The sequence below is a fragment of the Pseudorca crassidens genome, chromosome 6, assembly GCF_039906515.1.
Source record: "Pseudorca crassidens isolate mPseCra1 chromosome 6, mPseCra1.hap1, whole genome shotgun sequence".
NCBI classification, from domain to species: Eukaryota; Metazoa; Chordata; class Mammalia; order Artiodactyla; family Delphinidae; genus Pseudorca; species Pseudorca crassidens.
In genome coordinates this window covers 94,907,529-94,930,552 of record NC_090301.1, presented here as the reverse complement: position 1 = coordinate 94,930,552, position 23,024 = coordinate 94,907,529, and positions in this window count along the sequence as shown.

The window sequence follows — 23,024 nt, the reverse complement described above, 5'->3', positions numbered from 1 at the left end:
AACATCACTAATTATTAGAGAAATGCAAATCAAAACTACAATGAGGTATCACCTCACGTCGGTCAGAATGGCCATCATCAAGATATCTAGAAACCAAAAATGCTGGAAAGGGTGTAGTGAAAAGGGAACCCTCCTGCACTGTTGGTGGGCATGTAAATTGATACAGCCACTATGGAGAACAGTATGAAGGTTCCTTAAAAAACTAAAAATAGAACTACCATACGACCCAGCAATCCCACTACTGGGCATATACCCTGAGAAAACCTAATGTATTTTTAACTTTCCCCCTTTTAACCCAGCGCCAAAGAAAAGATCGCCTTGAAAAACTTCCCTGGGTAGGCTCACAGGAAGCCAGAAGGATGAGTGCCACATTTTTGGAAAGGCCAAGGGCACTGGGAGAAAAAGAGTTGTTAAAAAAAAAAAAGCATCAACGTGGGCTCCAGGCCCCACTGGCTGTGGCTGAGGCCAACTTGTGGCCTGCCTGGTCCTCTCCTTGCTGATGTGGAGAGTAGGGCAGATGCCTAGCACGTGAGCTGCCCTGTCCTGGAAAGAACAAAGGCAAGGACAAGGCTTTGGTCGACCATGACCTAACCGTGTAACCTTGTGATAGGGACAGAGTAAAGGGACAAAGTAGGTAATTAAATAGTTAATCCCACTAGGGGATTGTAAGTAAAGAAAGCAAGCATGGGAGACCCCTGTAAGTTAATGATCACTCAAGAAAGCAGGTTTGCTTAACCACAAAACCCAGCAGACTTGCTTAGCAGCAAAGCCATGCAACAGAAGCATGAGACATGCCCCCAAACAGTAAAACAATGGTGGAATGAGACCCACATCCTGCCCAGTGAGCTCAGTAAGTTAATGATTCCTAGGACATGCTCCTCTGGGCACACTAAAAACAAAAATATAAAGAAAGGGTGATATTATACTGAAACCTGAGTTGATTTACCATTTTTAGTATATGTTATGGAATTTTTGGTCATTTCCATTTGCCATGGCAGTCTCGGCTTGACCAAGTAGGGACGACAAAACTCCCCCACCTGACATGGAGGAGAAGCTGATGATGGAAGTCTGATGTCTACTCAAGAATGAGGAAGAAGGTGGTCTCCCCCTCCCCACTTTGCCTTTGATTACAAAACTATAGCCCACTAAGTTCTCGGGGTGTGGCACTCTCTCCCCTGCCTGCTTGTAAGCCTCACAAGCGTCCCATTATAATAAACCACTTCTTATCTATCACTTTGCCTCTCACTGAATTATTTCTACGCTGAGATATAGAGAACTGGAGCTCCCCGGAGCTTCCCCTCCCTGAGATGCATTTCTGTAATTCACTTGGGCAAGTCACAACCCTTCATTTTCCTTCCCTATTCAATGAAAAGATTGAGCTGCTTGATTTCTAATATCCCTGTGTATGTTAATATCCTACTCTTCCTAGTATTCTATTAATTAACAGCAATGTATGCTTTCACATTGAGATGGACAGGGTGCTGCCCCTCCTTATGGAGGAAGCTTCTCTTCAGTGAAGACCTTATCACCCAGCTGTTAGGAGTGTCACTGGGAAGAGGTGCCTCAAGCTGCAGAGTGCCAGCCTGTCCTGGGACAGCCCACCCTGGTGGATGGAGAGTGTTAACACCCAGCCCTTTCACCCCGACTGACACTGTGCCAAAGGGCACTCCAGTTCTGGAGGTCTCCATGCAGTTGACCAAGGCTTTCACTTGGCTTCACCTTCTCCCTCTGCACCTTCCTCCCGTGGCATGGCTCCCACAGCTCCTCCTTAAGCAGCATGCTGCACGCTAACCCGCTTCTTCAGGTCAGATGCTTAGGGAACCCAACATGCCATGCCCATTCCCACAGACATACAATTTGAGCCTCCTTCCTCACTTTACAAACGAGGATACGAAGGCTCAGAGAACGACTTACCAAGTTCACCCCATTGGCAGAACTAGGGCTAAATCTTCTGCTTCCCAAGTCTCATGTCGTCTTTCTATCACAGCTCACTGCCTTCCCCAACTTACCTCATTTTCCTTACGTGGTGGAGAGAGGTGTGTAGGCAGAGAGATAAATTGATTTACCCATCCATCTCCACTGCGAGGGAGACTAATAAGCAAATGCATGCATTCCTGAGTTATTCACTGCATCTACTTTAAATAAATAAACCATCAGTTTTTGTTTGGGGATTTTTTTATAACCTCCTTGTAAAGCCAGATCACATAAAGACACACAAGCTCTGGATTAGGGACCAGGAAACAAGTTTTTGTCTCAGATGCTCACTCTTTCATTGCAAACATGCTGCTGTTTGATATTAGGCTCTTTCAGATTCCAAGACCGATTGGGGTTAAGGGGTGAGAATGAGGTTAATCATGATGTGAAATAATGACCAGTGAGGACGGGTGTGTCAGATGCTGTCTTTGGGGGGAAGCTGGGTAAAGGATACACAGGAACTTTCTGTATTATTTTTGCAATTTCTTGTAGTTAAAATTATTTCAAAAGGCAAAGGTTAAAAATAATAACCAAACAATAGTTTCATTTATCCTAACAAGAAATGGATGACTTGAGGTGGGGTGAAGGGAGAGGAACGGGCAGGTTATGGAACATACTCAAAATACCTAATTGCGAGGCTAATGTATTCTGAATGTCACTCAATGAGATGGAGGGTGAAGATTGTTTCACTAGGCATTTTTTGTTGTTGTTTTATTGAAGTATAGTTGTTTTACAATGTTGTGTTAGTTTCTGGTGTACAGAAAAGTGATTTGGTTTTATACATATATATATGCATATATACATATATACATATGTATATATATATATATACATATACATATATATATTCTTTTTCAGAGTCTTTTCCATTATAGGTTATTACAAGATATTGAATATAGTTCCCTGTCCTATACAGAAGGTTCTTGTCTATCTATTTTATATATAGTAGTGTGACTCTTTTAATCCCAAACCCCTAATTTTTTATTTATTTATTTATTTTTTTTTGCGGTACACGGGCCTCTCACTGCTGTGGCCTCTCCCGTTGCGAAGCACAGGCTCCGGACGCGCAGGCTCAGTGGCCATGGCTCACGGGCCCAGCCGCTCCGCCGCATGTGGGATCTTCCTGGACCGGGGCACGAACCCGCGTCCCCTGCATCAGCAGGCAGACTCTCAACCACTGCGCCACCAGGGAAGCCCCCAAACCCCTAATTTATCCGTCCCCCCTCTTTCCCCTTTGGTAACCATAAGTTTGTTTTCTTTGTCTGTGAATCTGTTTCTGTTTTGGAAATAAGTTCACTTGTATCATTTTGTTAGATTCCACATATAAGTGATAACATATGATATTTGTCTTTCTCTGTCTGACTTACTTCACTTAGTATGATAATCACTAGGTCCATCCATGTTGCTGCAAATGGCATTATTTCATTCTTTTTTATGGCTGAGTAGTATTCCACTGTATATATGTATTGCATCTTCTTTATCCATTCATCTGTTGATGGACATTTAGGTTGCTTCCATGGCTTGGCTATTGTAAATAGTGCTGCTATGAACATTGAGGTACATGTATCTTCTCAAATTAGAGTTTTCTCCAGATATACAGGCACGTTTTTAAAATTTATTTTATTGAAGTATAGTTGGTTTATAATGCTGTGCGAATTTCTGCTGTATAGCAAAGTGATTCAGTTATACATATATATATACATTCTTTTTCATATTCTTTTCCATTATGGTTTATCACAGGCTATTGAATATAGTTCCCTGTGCTATACAGTAAGACCTTGTTGTTTATCCATTCTCTATATAATAGTTTGCATCTGCTAATCCCAAACTCCCAAACCATCCCTCCCCAACACCCCCTCCCCCTTGGCAACCATAGGTCTGTTCTCTATATCCGTAAGTACAGACATGTGTTTTTAAAAGCATGTCCTCCATGACTAATAAACCTAAAGACTTTCTACCAAATGCAAATTCATCATGTGCCTGACACACAGTGAGGCCAAACAATATTGCAATGTGGGACCTTGGAGCAGAGAAAGGTTTACTGCAGAGCCATGAATGGAGAAAGGTGGCTCATGTCCCCAAACACCCCGAAATTCCCGAAGGTTTTCAGCAAAGCATTTTGAAAGGCAAAGTGAGGAAAGGGAGGGAGGGTCTCAGGGTATGTGATCAACTCGTGCACAGTTCTCTGATTGGCTGACGGTGAGGTAACAGGGCAGTTAACATGATTAATCTTTAGGCACCAGTACGTCTGGGGGCTTCGTGCTCATGATCATCAAGTAGTTAATTTCTTCCATTTGGTGGTGGTTTTTAGCCTCTGAAAAACTCAGGAAATTTGCATGAGATACACTAGAGGAGAGGATATGGGGGCGGGGGGTGTCTGTTCCCGGGGAAAGCCCCATAGGGTCCTGCTCGGTTATAGGCTGATCAGCATTCTTTAAGCCAAAGCCTTGAAAAACGTCTGCTACAGCACCTGTTTTCTGTTCTGGTTAAATCTCCCAGTGAGTCTCAGCTGCCTCAGGGGCTATCATCCACTGCATCTGACCAGCTCCTTCATTTTACAGATGAAAAACCCCGAAACCTTGAGAAGTATGGATAAAAAGCTTGTGCAGGTTCCCCAGAGACTGGCTGATTTAATATAATATCAATAAAAGCAGACAACGCCAAGTTATAAACAGACACCTGGCCTGTGGTTTGCAGAGCGTCTTGTCCTGTTCCTAGCCTAGAGTCCTGGGAGCAGAAGCCACATGCAGTGCCTGGGACCCCTGCCCAGTGGAACAATATCAGGGATGGTCCCTTTCCAGCCCACAGGCTCCAGCCAAGAGCCATCAGCGACACAGTCCTGCAGGCTGTCCAAGGTGGTCTCCTGGGAAAGGATCCTGAAAGCAGGAGCTGTCCGCAGCTCACTCAAGAATTGAGCATTTTCAGTTTTGAAACTAACTGGCATTCCAGGGTACTGTCACCTATAAATCAAATGTCACCTTAAAAAGAAAAAGAAACCAATCAGCTAAGTGGAGACAGCTGCCTCCCATCACAATGTCATGCCATAAAAGGTCCATTTCTTCTGAGTTCTGATTTTCTCCCAGAAAAAGGAATGTTTTTACAGCTACAAGATGCAAGTACAAACCAAAACTGCTGCTGATTCAAAATGTATGTTATCGGGCTTCCCTGGGGGCGCAGTGGTTGAGAGTCTGCCTGCTGATGCAGGGGACACGGGTTCGTGCCCCGGTCCGGGAAGATCCCACATGCCTCGGAGCGGCTGGGCCCGTGAGCCATGGCCGCTGAGCCTGCGCGTCCGGAGCCTGTGCTCCGCAACGGGAGAGGCCAGAACAGTGAGAGGCCCGCATACCGCAAAAAAAATTTTTTAAATAAAATGTATATTATCTTAGTGGTGTTTAGTGTCCTATAAAATAGCAATGGCTTCTATTGCATATTTCAAATTCCAAAGCCATAAGGAGGACAGTGTGAGGTTTTATCTATGCACATTTTGAAGGCATATATAGTTTTAAGTTTTTAATTGCAGTATACCTTATATACAACGAAGTGTACAAAGCTGATTACTTTTTATATATTATAAACCTGGTAACCACCACACTAACCAAGGTAGAGAACATTTCCAGTGCCCCCAAAAGGTTCCTAGGGTGCACAAATATGTAAATAACATTTAAAGATTATGCAAATTGAAGCCTCCAGACTCCCCCGCTGAGGTGACCAAATTATCCCAAATGTGGGATGGACCCCCGTGGGTAGCCAGCGGAGATGGCAGGAAAGATTTCTCCTAAAGGCAGGTGCAAGACGTTCAGGCACGTAATTTCAGAACTCCCCATCAATCGCCTTCTCCAAGCAGCCCCATGCCCTTGAGAACATTTTCCTGACAAAGTAAAAGAAGCCTTAAGGCAAGGAAAAAGGGTATGGGGGCTGGGTGAGGATAGCAATGAATGTGAGGTTTAAGGAAAATCCAGATATGGGGGACAAGAGAAAGATAACAGTGAAACCAAAGAGGTCTGACTCATAAATTACAGCTTTCAATAAAGCATATGCAAGCTTGTTTAATAGCCCCTGAGTGGTGGAAGCATTGAGGCTGAAAAAAGATGCTGCTACTGCTTTTAAATCCCTAAACTGATATTTGCAGGGAGCTGCCTTTTCTCTCTCCTTGATTGTGGAATCAAGCACCAAGTATCAGCTTTCACTCTGTTTTTTTCCAGTGGGAAATTTTCTTCCACCCTAAAGTCAGGATTTAATAACACACAAGGCTGCTGTCAACCTGGGATTTGGGATCTGATTTCACCAACCTTCTTCTTTCTAGGTCACATTTAAAAATCTTTTGTACTTAGAATCTTCTACCCAGAAGGTTTCCTCTGTCAGGGGCATGACAGCCCACTCTTCAAATTAGAAACTTTCCTCTATCTTCCAAAATCCAATTTCCAGTCCTAAAAAAGAGTTCCATGGCTTCCCCCACCTCCCAAAAGCACAGCCTTGTGTCCTGACCATGTGTTACCCAGGGCCTGGTTCCCTGATGAACTGAGGACAATTTTAAATAAGACACTTGAAACTGTGGGCCGGATTGAGGGCTTTAGAATCAGATGGGCTTAGGACCCCCATGTGGTGACCTTTGACCGGAGGAAGGAAGAAGATAATAAATAGAAGACATCATTTTTTAGAGCATCCAACTCGTCCTCTGTAATCTATAGGCCTTTTAGCTGCCTTTGCCATCTAGCATAAGTGAGAATTTTGAGGAAATACCAAATCCCAATGAGCTCAGGACATTATTTTTCTTTCCCTACAAGTTGGGGTTTGATTCATCTGGTTTCAACAAGGCTGGAAGACTGTGTGTATGTGTAGCAGGAATCCCAGTTGAGCTCAAATCAAAGTTCAGCCCCTGCTATAGAACTAGCGGGGTCTTATCATACCTTGGAATTTCTATTTATCTTGAGCTGGTATGTAGAGAGGGATTTGCTTCCTGGCTTCAGGAAGGAGGGAGAGTTTTGTGCACAGATATTTAGCCGCAGGAATCCTACCTTGGCTTGAAGGTCTACTTTTTTCCCCACCATTTATACCCCCCTCCTTACAATGTCATCTGATTACAATATGTAAATATCACAAGTTCATTGTAAGTAATTCCAACAACTTATAAAAATATAATACTTTTAAAATATAAAAATGTAATAAAATATATGGCACAATCCTAAATAACCAGCACGAATATTTTGGTGACCATTTTTGTAAGCGTCTCTTTATGCATACATGCACATATCTATGTAATTTTATAAAAATAGGATCTTATATAAATGATCATTTTTCCTGTGGACACCTTTCCCCACCTCTCTCTGTCCTCACCCATATCAGCAGCCCATATCCATCTCCATTTTCCCAATTAACCCATGTGTCTTAGCCAGAAAGCAGAGCCTGAGACAAGGATTTACAGGCAAGTAGTTTATTTGAGGCAGTGAGCCAGGGAACAGGAGCGAGGGACTGGAAAGAGCAAAGCAGGGAAGGAAGAAAAGCCAGTACAAGGGTGCTTTACTGGACTGATCACGGCCATGGGCAACTGGGGCTCAATCTCCCAGGGACCCTCTAAGGGGCTGTGTGGAATATACCTCAGAATTGTCCACCTGTGGGAGGGAAGATGCAAGCACTTATTTATTCACTAGCTTCTGTCACCCACTGGTTAAGGATTGCCCCATGGAGTATTAATTCCCTCTTACTTCTAGATTATGCATGAGTGAGCAGCTGCCAGACTGGTTTAGCAGGCATCTCATCAAGTGGCTTCAGAGAGGCCTCCAGACAGAAAGTGAGAAGTGACGTTCAGCTGAGGGAAGGTGCTGGAAGGTTATACCGGTGTGAAGCTGGACACTGCAGCAATGGACACGGTGAAAGGTAGGTTGAAGGGATACAAGGCATGAGGCGTGAGTCGTGACCAATACAGTTCATTCCTTACACCACTTGAATCCACTCATGCCCTTCCTGGAGTCTACTTAGTCACAGAGTCTTTCTTTTTTCATTTTTATACTTGACATACAATATTATATTAGTTTCAGGTGTACAGCATAGTGATTCAATATTTTTGTACATTATAAAATAGTCACTACAGTAAGTCCAGTTCCCATCCATCCATCACCATACAAAGTGGTTACAATATTATTGATTATATTCCCTATGTGTACATAACTTATGTACTTATTTATTTTATAGCTGGAAGTTTGTACCTCTTAATCCCTTTCACCCATTTCATCTGTCCGCCTACCCTCTCCCCTCTGCTAGCACCAGGTTGTTCTCTGTATTTATGAGTCTGTTTCTGTTTTGCTTTAATGTGGTGGCCAGTGGCAACCTCTACAAAAAATACAGGAGAGTTTGTAGACCAAGCTACGGTCCTCCCAGCTGCAACCAGTCCCAGTACCATCGTTGATGTACATTGATTCTCTCCCCCACACTCGTTCCAGACTTCCCTCACCTTGGCCAGGCCTTTATCCCTCATCCCTGTAGAGCTGGAGCCTTAGTTCTCTTATTCCTATTTAGTCATGGTTGCTCCGATGGCCCTTTTCTACTTACCACTTGGCATGAAACACCAGTGTTCCATGGGTTCCAGACAAGCTCCTTTCTTACTCCATTGGTGAGCAGTAATCCTAGCTTCTTATAGTAATCAGGGTCAATTATCCCCACCAATATAGTTATTTACAGTCCACTGGCTCAAGAAATCTAAAATGAAGTAGGCAGTATTTGCAACTTCAAGTCCAGCAGAGCAAGCATGCCTCCCAACCCCCTCTTCCACTCCATCCCCTTGTAGGCCTCTAATCCAACAGAGCATAAGGTCTCAGTGTGGGAAGTATAAATTCCTCAAGTGGGTCCCTGGGAATAATGGTGAGAGTGGCTAATCTTCTTTCACCCCTTGGTTCCAGAGCAAAAGCTATTAAGGGCACAAACCATATTCTGGCCATTGATTCAGTGCATGTAACACTCCTGAAAGCTACATTCTGACACCACCGAGTGTTGTGCCCGAGACAACATCTTACAGGAATCTTTACTAAATCCTTCATCCTTCTTCTTTGCTGTCAACTTCCAGGTGCTGTGCCGTATGGTAGAACCAGTTGATTCCTGTAGCCATACATCCAAACGGCACTTGTCTTTCACTATAAAATGAGTCTCTTATCTGAGACAATGTACTATAGGCTCTATGCTGGTAAATCAGGCATTCTGTAGACCCTTGGATGGTGATGTTGACAGCCTGGGGGCAGAATCTCATATCCAGAGTAGGTGTCAATTCCTATAAGAACAACTTGCTGCCCCACCAGGGTGAAGAAATTCACCTGCCACCAGGCGGCTGGTTGGTCTCCTTGAGTGATGTTATCCCATTGAGAGCTTGGCTGTGGTTTCCTTGGCTGGAAATCTAGGCATTCATCAGTGGCAATGGCTAGATGGACCCTGATGAGAAGAAGCTCATGCTGTTGGGCCCAGTTATATAGCCTTAATCTCGGTTCCTATGGCATTCAGGGGACTATTGAATAAAACCTGGGTGTCCAAGGAGAGAGGCTGTTATCCACACAAAAGGATGTCCTCTATGGTAGATGCTCTCTGGTGAGAATTAACATGAGACACAAAGATCTTATACACTGTGCCCACTTCCATGGACACAAATGCCTCACCTCCTAACTTGTTCAACTCTCATCTGCTAATCTTGCTCCCTTGGGCCCCTAGCCGCTCAGCCAAGCCCCTTCCCCCTGCCAGCAGTCTATGTATAAGCCATACTTCAGGCCATCTCTGCCTCCATGCAAATTGTCATCAGTGTACTGCTGCAGCTCCTCCCACAAAGAGTACTTCTTTTCTCACTGTCCCACAGGGCCCCCTTAGGTGGGACTGCAGAGGGGTCCATCAACATTCTGAGCTTATCGATCTATGAACAATCTCCAAGTTCTTTCCTCCTATGTCAGCTGGTCATAACCCTCGCCCCTACCTGCGACCTCAAGGCTGCAGCTATTAAGCGGAGGCAATGGTACAACAGAGGCAGGTGGCATGAGAATCAGGGCTACCTATTCCTGTCACTTATTTGTGCCCTTGGTGCCTCTTCACGTGCAGTCCAAACATCTACCGTTCCTTTTAGCCATATCTCTGTTGTTGTGTCTGTCCAATCTTAGGATTTGGTGTAGGCCATAATGCCCAACTTTTGATTGGCAGCTCAGGTCGCATAGTCCCTTGACGGTTCATGACAGGTGGTCAGTGTCATATAAAGTAGCATACATCTGCTTTTCAAATGGTGAGCTAATCTCTGCTGCAGAAGGCATGACCTTGCTTTGCATCCCTAGGGTTCTATGCTGTGATTTTCCCATTCAGGTTTTCCAAGGACTCCACACAGCATCCTTATCTACCGTAGATACTTCTCACACTGGTGGATTTGCCAAGTCTTATGATTCAAGAGGCAGGACAGCCCACCCCAAAGCCTAGACATGCTGCAGAGCCTTCTCAGGACAGACAGGATTCTGAGTCACCCAATCAAAGGACAAGAGCCATTTTCCCAGATGTTTTCAGGGCAGCCTCCAAAATTGAAAGAGGTACAAGTATAATGTCTCTTACCTGGTAGTAGGAGGTAGAAGTAAAAAAAATAAGTTGTCCTTTGCAACTTATTGGGACTGTCCTTGCCTACCCCTTGTCATCGGGGCCACCAAACACATCATCAGTTGTTACAAGCCTGCTTCCCACCAGCAACACGGTCCTTTTCACTGTCTGACTAGTGAATGAACAAATTCCACAATCCCAGCTGAGGTTCTGCTTTCTAGGGTCACTTCTGCAACCAAGTGTCTTAGCCTAGACTTTCCCCAGAAAGCAGAGCCTGAGACTATGGTTTACGTGCAGGAAACTTATTTGGGGAAATGGTCCTAGGGAACAGGAATGGGGGCCTGGGAAGAGTGAGACAGTGCAGGAAGGAAAGCCAGTCCTTCAGTTACTGAGCTTGCCCCAGCTGTGGGCAACTGGGGCTAGATCCCCCCAGGAAACTGTTGGTTTCGGTGGCTGCGGTAACAGAACACCACAAACTGCTTGGCTTAAAACGACGGAAATGTATTCTTTCACAGTTCTATGGGGTAAAAATCTGAAATCAAGGTGTCAGCAGGACCATTCCCACCGAAGTTTGTAGAGAAGGATCTTTCTTTGCCTGTCCCAGCCTCTGGGGGTTGTTGGCATTTTTTGGCTGTGGCTGTGCCTCCCTCTGCTGTGTCTTCACATCACCTTCTCCTCTGTGTCTGTCTTTTCTTCTGTCTGGCTCAAATTTTCCTCTGCCTTGCTCTTAAAAAGACACTTGTCATTGGAATTAGAGCCCACTTAGATAAACCAGGATATTCTTCTCATCTTAAAATCCATAATTTAATCACATCTGCAATGACCCTTTTTCCAAACAAAATAACATTTACAGAGTCTAGATATTTGACATGGATCTCTGGGCAGGTCATTATTCGGCCAAGCACAGACATCTGAGGAGTTCCATAGAATGCACCTCAGAATTGCCCACCTCAGGGAAGGAAGAGAAGATTAATCCACCACCTCCAAGCCCCATTGGTTGTCACGTAGGTGTTAACCACTTGGAACTTCCAGGTTGCGTAGGCGTGTGTGAGGGTCGGGTGGATCTAGCAGGCATCCCACACAGTGGCCCCAGAAATCCCAAGTGGAGGAAGCAGAGGTGAAGGGAGGTGTTGTCAAGTTACACCTGCTGAAGCTGGTAGCTCCAGCAAAGTTTGGCGTAAAAGGTGGACCAGCACACAGGCAACAAAAGAAGGAAATAAGCAAATGGGACAACATCAAAAGTAAAAACTTCGGTGCATCAAAAAGGTAAGCTATGGAGTGAAAATGCAGCCCACAAAATGGAAGAAAACATTTACAAATCATATATCTGATAAGGAGTTAATATCCAGAATATATAAAGAACTCCTACAACTCAACAACAACAAAAAAGAAACAAACAAACAGATGAAAAACATGGGCAAAGGGCTTGAATAGACATTTCCCCAAGAAGATACATAAACGGCCAATAAGCTCATGAAAATGTACTCAACATCACTAATTATTAGGGAAACGCAAGTCAAGATCACAATGAGATAACATCTCCCACCGATTAGGATGGTTACTATCAAAAACAACACCAAAAAAACAAATAAGTGTTGGCAACGATGTGGAGAAATTGGAACTCTTGTGCCCTGTAGGTGGAAACATAAAACAATTCAGTCACTATGGAAAACAGTGTGGCAGTTTCTCAGAAAACTAAAAATAGAATTACCATATGATCTAGCAATACTACATCTGGGTATACACCCAAGGGAACTGAAAGCTGGGTCTCAAAGAGATGTTTGTATACCCATGTTCAGAACAGCATTATTCTCTACAGCCAAAAGATAGAAGTAGCCCATGCGACAATTAACAGACAAATGGATAAACAAAATGTGCTCTATACAGATAACAGAATATTATTTGGCCTGAAAAAGGAAAGAAATTCTGACATATGCTACAACATGGATGAACCTTGAGGACATTATGCTAAGTGAAATAAGCCAATCACAAAAGAACAAATACTGTATGGTTCCACTTGTATATGGTACCTAGAGTAGTCAAATTCATAGGCAGAAAGTAGAAGAGTGGTTACCAGGGCTGGGGAGGAGGAACAGGGAGTTACTGTTTAATGGGTTTGGAGTTTCAGTTGGAGAGATGTGAGCTTTCTGGAGATGGGTCGTGGTGCTGGTTGCACAACACGGTGAATATACATGGTGCCACTGAACTGTACACTTGAAACTATACACTGAACTGTACACTTGGTTAAGATGGTAAATTGTATGTTGTGTGTATTTTGCAACAATTTAAAAAAAATTTTAATACATCTTTTTTAAGGTGGACTGAAAAGGTAGGAGTTGGGGCACAAGAGGGGTCTGATACCTTTATAACAACCTAGGTTATGTCCTGTTTCTTAATATTAATAAAATCTTATAAACAACCATATTAAATAACTCCTTTACATATGCACATACACTAAAACATACAGAGTTACAGCATACCTTATTGTACAAATAACGTACAATACACTGTACGTTATTTCTACAGGTTCCATTGTCATACAGGTTTTCGTTGTTGTACAAAAACGTTTCTACCTCTTTTATTTGTAACTCAAATCCTTCCAAGTCATCTGAAATAGTTCTAATTCTTTCTAATGTCTGCCTGTAATTTCACAGTATGGGTATATCACGATTTATTCAGGCAATTTCTTTTCTCGATGGGAAATCCGTTTATTTCCCGTTCTTCGGTACTAAAACACATCTGCAATGCACATTCTTCTGCCTATTTCTGATGGCCTGTTATTGAGCTCTGTGAACAGAGGCGTTCAAAGCTGAAAGTCATAAGGACTTTGTGAGACTGGATACAAGCATTGACGCTTCAGGGCCTCCTTGATAAGATGTAGGGGCTCACCCTGCAGCCTCATTCATCATCTGAAGACGCAGGTGGCTAAGAGTTCAAGGACTGGCTTGCCAAGCAGAGCGCATTCTTGCACACATTTACCAGCAGCAGAAGGAGGACGTGAGCACAAGGGAGGCACCTCCAGAGACTCCCCCAAGTCACTGTGGGAGACTCAGCCCAAGCTTTGAGTTTCCACAATCCCCCCACGATTATTTGTACCATCAGGTTGTTTACAGCTTGGGGACCTCTCGGTTGAACAAAGAAAAACTCCCATATTCTTTTTCAAGGTAAAGTTGATGGACATCTTTGCTCTGAGAAATTCCAGAGATGATGGACCCTTGAAATGATCATGGGGTGCTGCTCTTTGCAGAGCAAACTGGAAAATTGCATAAACAGCTTTATTTCTCCTCAACAGTAAAAGTAAAGTAAATCTGGCAGATGACACTGGGGCTATAAATGGCAAGTGTCAAAATGATAAAAGATTCCATAAAGCATGTGGTAAGCATAAGAGAGAGAGAAGAACTCAGAGTCTTTATTCATTTTCCTTCCCTCTCACTGAACCTTAATTCTCCACTTTATTATCATCCATTTAATATTAAATTCTCCATGCGGGACTTCCAGTGGAAGAACTATGTTCGGATGACCCTGCCCAGGGACGTACTTCACCCAGGCACACCAATCTCCCGGATTTATTCTTAAGCTCACAATATATTTAAGTAGCCAGTAGAAGAATGGCTAAGTGTTCACTCGGGGGACACAGTCTAGATTATTTCTAAGTCACTTACATAAGAATTTCCATGGATCTGTATGCTGTTTCCACCTGGTTCTACTCTTCTTATGCGTTCAGACATAATTACAACATTTTAGATATCTTTAAAACTCAGAGGGTGGGGCTTCCCTGGTGGCGCAGTGGTTGAGAGTCCACCTGCAGATGCAGGGGACGCGGGTTCGTGCCCCGGTCCGGGAAGATCCTACATGCCGCGGAGCGGCTGGGCCCGTGAGCCATGGCCGCTGAGCCTGCGCGTCCGGAGCCTGTGCTCCGCAACGGGAGAGGCCACAGCAGTGAGAGGCCCGCGTACCGCAAAAACAAAAACCAAAAAACACCTCAGAGGGTGGAGAAAACAACAAGACAGAGCAAGAGAAAGAAAAATAATTGATTTCTGAAATGGCCCCTGATTTCCTGCCCCACCCTCTCCTATCTTTGCTGCCTCCACCTTTTGACCTGAAGCTCGCATTCGATCCCAGGGCTCTGTGATATTTACAGGATAAAGTCCAGTCTCCCCTGCCAGGTTTTCAAGCCCAGCCTCATCCTCATTCTCCACTTTGATTTCCTGCTGTCCCCACCCCCAAGTACAAAGTCACCTTAGCCACTCCCCAAGTCTCCTCCTGTTATTTCCCACTGTAAGCATTTCCTGTGTCTGAGTTTCATACTTGCTATTCCCCGCTCTGATGTTGTCTGCTCTCTGCCAATCAAGGCTCCCCTTCCTGCCAAATCCAGCTCAAGTCCCACCTCCTCTAAGAATGTTTCCAAGAACGTAAGCTCCCCATGAGGAGGGATGTTTTCATCTCTTTTGTTCACTGATGTGTTCCCAAAGAGCCTGACATGTAGTTGCTGCTCAATAAATATTTGCTAAATGGATGAAAAGCTAAGTTTACTCCTGACCAGTCCATCTTACCACCGGCCAACTATGAGGACATTTTTCTCTCTTAACGACCCACGCTTAGATCCTTTGTCATACCTGGCCTCACCTGAGTAGGCAACGGCTGCACGTTTTATCATTTCGTCTTCCTTCTATTTGGAATGATCCCAAAGGGTAAGCATCTCTTCCAACTCACCTTGCCTGTCATTTACTCTCCCATCACTCAGTCCTGCTGTTGGCTGCATACTCTTCAATTCTGTGGCATCCACAGTGTAATAAATATATATGTTAACTTTCATCCTCTACCACCTCCAGGGACAGATTAGTTAGTTCGAAATCTCTAATCAGGCATCCGCACACCATGAGCCTTCAACTAACTACCGTTATAGTCAATCAACACTGGAGGGTTTCCTGAGAGCTTAAATGACACTAGAGAGTATTTTCATCACTGAAATGCAGAGCATTCAAGGCGTGGGGACTGCCTACAAGTGTGGTCAGGCACCTCTGTCATTGCTCAAACAGCACTGGCGTCTCTCTCTTGGAAAAGTGCATCTGCTTCCTAACTCGATTCCCTGACCCCCACTCTCCTGTGTAGTTTTCAAGGAGACTAGCCAACTCCAATCCAGTCTTCTTTTTATTTTATTGAAGTATGGTTGATTTACAATGTTGTGTTTAATTTCTGCTGTACAGCAAAGTGATTCAGTTATACATGTATATATTCTTTTTCATTATGGTTTATCACAGGATACTGAATAGAGTTCCCTATGCTATACAGTAGGACCCTGTTGTTTATCCATCCTATTATAATAGTTTGCATCTGCTCATCCCAAACTCCCAATCCTTCCCTCCCCCACCCCTCCTCCTCCTTGGCAGTCACAAGTCTGTTCTGTATGTCTGAGTCTGTTTCTGTTTCATAGATGTGTTCATTTGTGTCATACTTTAGATTCCACATATAAGTGAGATCATGGTATTTTGTCTTTCTCTGTCTGACTTACTTCGCTTAGTATAATAATCTCTAGGTCTGTCCATGTTGCTGCAAATGGCATTATTTCATTCTGTTTTATGGCTTCGTAATATTCCATTGCGTATATGTACCACATCTTCTTTATCCATTCATCTGTCAATGGACATTTAGGTTGTTTCCATGTCTTGACTATTAGTCAAGAATAGTGCTGCTCTGAACACAAGGGTGCAGGTACGTTTTCGAATTACAGTTTTGTCTGAATATATGCCTAGGAGTGGGATTGCTGGATCATATGGTAGTTCTATTTTTAAATTTTTTAGGAACCTCCATACTGTTTTCCATAGTGGCTGCACCGATTTACATTCCAGTCTTAACCATGGAAAGTGACATTTCCAAAACATGAAGCTAACTGTTGTTCACTGTCTCTCTGGAAGCTCTTCTGTGGCATCGTGTCATGCACAGCAGCTGAAGAGTTTCCAGACCACTGAGGATCCCTCCCTGCGTACCTCTCTAGCCTTATGTCCCAACACCCACACCCCACTTGACCTCCCCGCAACACACACACACACACACACACACACACACACACCCATTTTGTTCTGCCGTTAGGCAGCTCACACTGTCGGGGGAACCAAGTATGGGGACTCAAACAAATGCAATTTCCCACTTTATCTGCATTTGCTGAATGAGAAATGGTGAGTTTATCTATAAGCTTCTGTGAGACACCTCATCTATAAAGCAGAAAGAATTCTCTCACCGCTAATTCTTCACTGCAGAGATTTCAATGAATCCATTGAGGATTCTATAATTCTCATTTCTTAAAGGTTGGGAAATAAGGTGACAAACAGAAAAAGAACTGTCAAGCAGAGAGAAAAGGCTAAGGACTAACGCTGTGCATCTTTGCTTTGATGTGAATTCCTTTTTTAATTTTTATACAATTTTCAAAGGTTACTTTCCATTTACAGTTATTACAAAATATTGGCCATATTCCCATGTTGTACAATACATCTTTGAGCCTATTTTATACCCAGTAGTTTGTACCTCACACTCCCCCACTCTTATATTGCCCCTCCTTCCCCTCTCCTCACTGGTAACCACTAGTTCATCCTCTGTATCTGTGTCTGCTTCTTTTTTGTTATATTCACTAGTTTGTTGTATTTTTAAGCTTCCACGTGTAAGTGATATCATACAGTATTTGATACTTTCTCTGTCTGACTTATTTCACTTAGAATAAGTAAGCCCTCCAAGTCCATTCATGTTGCTGCAATGTGAATTCTTTTTGATCTTGGTGTGCAGAATAATATACGGGTTGGGAGATGAACTCTGAAGCTATATTGTTTGAGGTCAAATCCCAGCTTCATCACACACATCCTGTGAGGCCTCGGGAAAGTTATTCAATCTCTTGTTGACTCAATTTCTGAATCTGTCAAATGACAGCAAGAACAGCATCTATTTCTCTGGATTTTTGAGAAAATTAAATAAGTACCTGCAAAGTACTTAAAAATGCCCAGCACACAGTGAGGACTCAACAAAGCCTTTTTTATTGTAGTTGCCTAATATATATAATCCAAAGATCACTACATTGTTACCTTAACAGTTAGTATCAATATCATGGACAGAGGGTGATGGAGGGTGTTTGGAAGAGCACTGTCTTTGAGACAAGTTTCTAGGCTCAGCTCTGCCATTTACTAACCGTGTGACATTTTGCTAAGCCTCTTCCTAACTCTGGTACTTGATTTTCTCAATGCGAGTGTTGAATGAAACAATGCTCTTCAGATTTTAGCAGTGGAACCCTCTTTCTCATGATACCCTTTTTTGTGACTGCCAATAGAGAAGACAGATAAAAATGATGCTTCTACCTCTGGGCTATCCCTGCCCAAACCCTCTGAGATACATTTGGGCTACCCTAGGGTTCCTAGGTGAGAACACTAGATTCTATGACTGTTATGGGCCTTTGACTTGTCAGTGACTTTCCCTTTCAAAAGCACATTCAGAAATTCTGGCCTCATAGGAAATACTCAATAAGGATTGACTCTTATTGTTGTAGTTGTTGATGACGAGGAGATTGGAAGCATAGCCATGCTTGACACCCTGACTGGTCATTTCATTCATGCATACAGTAACAAATATTTTTTGGAGAACCTACTTATGTGCTTAGGTGCTGGACTAGTGCCAGTCATTTGAAGCATGTCATCATTCTAATACAAGGACAATAAATTCTCTCCTTGGCCCAGTTGCCGTCATATGTTGGTAATGAACCTAACACAGTGACAGGCATCTTTGGGGACCCAGGCTCATTCCACAGCCACTTCACTAACTGTTCTAAAGCAAAACCAGTCTCTGCCAACTAGTCATTTCCTTTTCCAAGATTAACGTTGTAGGCAGTAACACTGAGTAAATACCTTGTGTTGTCAACCAAGGAATGTCCTAGATGACTCAGTCTGAGATGAATAAGTCAACTCTGGGTGCCCAAGAGAGCATAAAGAAATACCTTCCTCCTGGGGAGATGACCCCCTCTGGTTGCTCATATAAATTTGGGAACTGAAAAGAGAAAATCAATGACACCCTTAGAAGGGGGTTTCATGAAAGGGAACAGAAATCCTTTTGGCCATCATGGTGGTTGTCATGAGTAGCAAGAGATTTCTGGAGAGAAGGTTAAATCTTTGGATGCTAATTTCCAGCCATGCCTGCACACTTGGAGTTTCTCCCTTCATTTCCAACCTTGTAGGATTGGATGGTGGTTTGTTAAGAAAGCCAGTGGGGTTTCCTTACAGGTGTTCCCCTCGCCAGATGTCACCCTGTACTCCTCTACAACTGCTGTCTTCTCTCCATCTGCTTCTACATCGGTCTGTGCCCTTTCCTTTGTGTTCTTCAAAGAACTGGTCCTTGCAGAGGCAGGTTGTCAAGGGCATTGGCTGGTTGACCCCACAGAGAAAAAGCAGATTGGGGTCTCTCCAAAGTTCACTTTTAGGAGATTGCTAGGTAGTGAATGGTATCCACCGTCCTCACCACCCCCCCACTCAAATTCATTTGTTGAAGCCCTAACCCCCAATATGACTGTATTTGGAGATGGAGCCTTTAGGAGGTAACTAAGGTTAAATGAGGTCAGAAGGGTGGGACTGTAACCTGACAGGATTAGTGCCCTTAGAAAAAGAGACGCAGAGAGCTTGCTCTCTCCACGTGAGCTCAGAGGAAAGGCCATATGAGGACACAGCAAGAAAGCTGTCATCCACCAAGCCAGGAAGACTTCTCTGTGAGACTTCTCTTCACCAGAGCTCAAACCCTGCCAGCACCTTGATCTTGGACTTTCCAGCCTCCAGAACTGTGAGAAGAGAAAGTTTAAGCCACACAGTTTGTGGTGTATTGTATGGCAGCCCAAGCTGACTAAGACAGAGACGTTTGTGTGGTTTAAGGGGATGTCTCGCTAAGACTTCGGGCTGCTGAGCTGGCTGAGGAAATGTATCGGGGCATTTTATTAATCCCTAGACACAGACTTTATGCTGGCAATCACAACCGACTCCATTCCACTCTTTATAAGTCTCTGGAAGCTGTGGAATCCTCTCTGGCAATGTGTTTGGTCTTTTGCAATGTGTCAAATGGAGCTTTGAAAGCCTCTAGGAAACTAGGCTTTTGAACACCTGGCTTAGTGTATGAATGACTCCCAGGAAGGGTTTGTGCTCTACCCCTACTGACTAACTCAGAGCCTGCCCCAGCCTCCTTCACACTGCAGGGGTTGGGGACAGGCAGGTAGTGCTAGAAATATAGCTTCCAGTCCAAAAGAAACCACATTTAAAAATATATAGTAGGGCTTCCCTGGTGGCGCAGTGGTTGAGAGTCCGCCTGCCGATGCAGGAGACACGGGTTCGCGCCCCGGTCCGGGAAGATCCCATATGCCGTGGAGCAGCTGCGCCCGTGAGCCATGGCCGCTGGGCCTGCGCGTCCGGAGCCTGTGCTCCGCAACGGGAGAGGCCGCAGCAGTGAGAGGACCGTGTACCGCCAAAAGAAAAAAAAAAAAAATATATACATATATATATATATGTATATATATAGTAATGCATGCATATAGATAATCTGTTACAACAGTAATACATGCTTATTGTAGAAGAATTGAAAAATTCATTAAAATATGAAGAAAAATATTAAATCACTCGTAATTCCACTTCCTAGATGCATTTCCTTCTGGTCACTTATTTGTGTGTGTGACTTTTTAGCAGAAGTGGGATCATACCATATATAGTCATATATCCTCCATTATAGTTCTTTATATCATGGGCATTTTGTCAAATCATTAAGTTTTCTCTTTAAAAAAGATTATTTTAGGGCTTGCCTGGTGGTGCAGTGGTTGAGAGTCTGCCTGCCGATGCAGGGGACACGGGTTCATGCCCCGGTCTGGGAAGATCCCACATGCCACGGAGCGGCTGGGCCCGTGAGCCATAGCTGCTGGGCCTGCGCGTCCGCAGCCTGTGCTCTGCAACGGGAGAGGCCACAACAGTGAGAGGCCTGCGTATCGCAAAAAAAAAAAAAAAAAAAAAAAGATTATTTTAGTGGCATTTTTAATGCATGATTTTTACTAAGCCTATAGTTTTATTAATATAAAAATGCTAAGGGGGAAAATGATGATTATAGCATTATTTCCTCAAGCACTACACTCCTTAGCAGTGATTGCCAGATACTAGCATGGGCTACCAAGAGAAACTGTAGAATCTTTTTTCTCTAGAAGAATTCAAGGAGAGAAGAGCGCCATCCAGCCGGGGTGGCTTCAAAAGGTGCTGAAGCAGATGGTCAGTGCAATTTTTTAGAAGCATCAGGCATGTCAGTCATTTGGGGTCATACTTAGTCACTTCAGTTTTTCACTCTTATCCTCACCCTGTTGTCCAGACTCAGATGGATGCTGACAAGCAGAGAAATGCAATGGTCTCTTTCCTGCAGGTGGGTGCCTAACATCCTAGATTGTGGAATCCAACCCTTTCCAACTCCTGGGTTAGGAAACTGAGGTCTAGAGGGCCGAGGTTGAGCGAGTGAGTGACGGGTGGCAGCGAGAGGAGAGCTCAGGCCCTGCCCGGATGCTTGCTCGCTGTCTCAGTCTATTCGGCGCTGTAATAAAATACCACGGACTGGCTGGCTTATAAACAACAGATATGTCTTTCTCACATTTCTGGAGACTGGGAAGTTCAAGAGAAAGGCGGCAGCAGATTTGGTGTCTGGTGAGGACCCTCTTCCTTGTTCCCAGATGGCTGTCTTCTCATTGTGTCCTCACTTGTCAGAAGGACTGAGGGAGTCTCCCCGTGGCCTCTTTTACAAGGGTGCTAATCCCATTTATCAGGGTTCCACCCTCATGACCTAATCACCTCCCAAAGGCCCCACCTCCTAACACCATCACACTGGGGGTTAGGTTTTAACATATATAACATAGATCTGGAGGGACACAAACATTCAGTCTATAGCACTCTCTTTCTCATATTTTTATTATAATGAAGTTTTTTCGGCATATAAAAAAATATGGGAAAATAAGACAAATATCTTGCGGCCACTACCCACCTTCAGAAAAGAATAGAAATGAAACCTCCTGCCCTTCTTCCCACCTCACCCCCAAGCAGTGACCACTGTCCTGAACGTGTTGTTTTTGTCCCCATGAGGATCTTCATGCCTTTACTACTATACTCTATTATGGTATATTTTCTCCATATTTTAAACTTTATATTCTTGCTGTCGTACTTTGGGACCCTTCTGCAACTTTGTTTCATCCAGCATTTTTTAAAATGTACCCATGTCTTCGCCTCTGTAGTATTCTATATTATGAATATTCCATAATATTTTTACCTATCTTCAGGCTTGTGAACATTTAGGAAACTGCCACCATCACAGCAGTACAGTCATGAACATTCATGCACAGGTCTCCTGATACTTCCAGTGCTTTCCCCACCAAGCTAAGTAACCTGTGATAGTAGCTGCTCCCCAAATACGTGTAGATTCTAGTTACATGCCACTGTGCACTGTAACTAAATGCCTATCGTTGTCATCCTGGGGAGGGTGGAAAGGAAAGAGAGCAACAATGCAATGGATGAGTTGGACCCAGGACAACTTGGCAGGTGGAGATACATGTAAGGAATACGCTGCTAAAGACTAGAATAGGGAAAAGAAGCATCAGGGAAAACTGGCCCTGACCCCACCCCATGATCAATTCTCAAATTCCTGCCCTGGTGGAGCTCTAAGGCCTCTAATGAGATGTGGAGGTCATATATTCAGGTATTTATTGATTGGGAAGCAGTTGACTCTGACTCTGTCTTTTTTTAAAAAAACTAAATTTATTTATCTATTTTGGGCTGTGTTGGGTCTTCGTTGCTGCGCACGGGCTTTCTCTAGTTGCAGCGAGCGGGGGCTACTCTTCGTTGCGGTGCGCAGGCTTCTCGTTGCGGTGGCTTCTCTTGTTGCGGAGTACGGGCTCTAGGCGCACGGGCTTCAGTAGTTGTGGCATGCGGGCTCAGTAGTTGTGGCTCGCAGGCTCTAGAGCGCAGGCTCAGTAGTTGTGGCGCACGGGCTTAGTTGCTCTGCGGCATGCGGGATCTTCCCAGACCAGGGCTCGAACCCATGTCCCCTGCATTGGCAGGTGGATTCTTAACCACTGCACCACCAGGGAAGTCCCTGGCTCTGTCTTTTTTTTTTTTTTTCTTGCGGTACGCGGGCCTCTCACTGTTGGGGCCTCTCCCGTTGTGGAGCACAGGCTCCGGACACGCAGGCCCAGCGACCATGGCTCACGGGCCCAGCTGCTCCGCCGCATGTGGGATCTTCCCGGACCGGGACACGAACCCGCGTCCCCCGCATCGGCAGGTGGACTCTTAACCACTGTGCCACCAGGGAAGCCCCTGACTCTGTCTTTTTGATCATTAAGTTTAAAATGTCATGGATATGAAAGTTCTTCAAACACATTTGACTAATTCTCTGGACCCGGAATAGTTGTTGTTGTTGTTGTTGTTTTTCCCATCATTGTCTCTGAGGTTGTTTTAATAGCTCTTTTTAAGAGACTG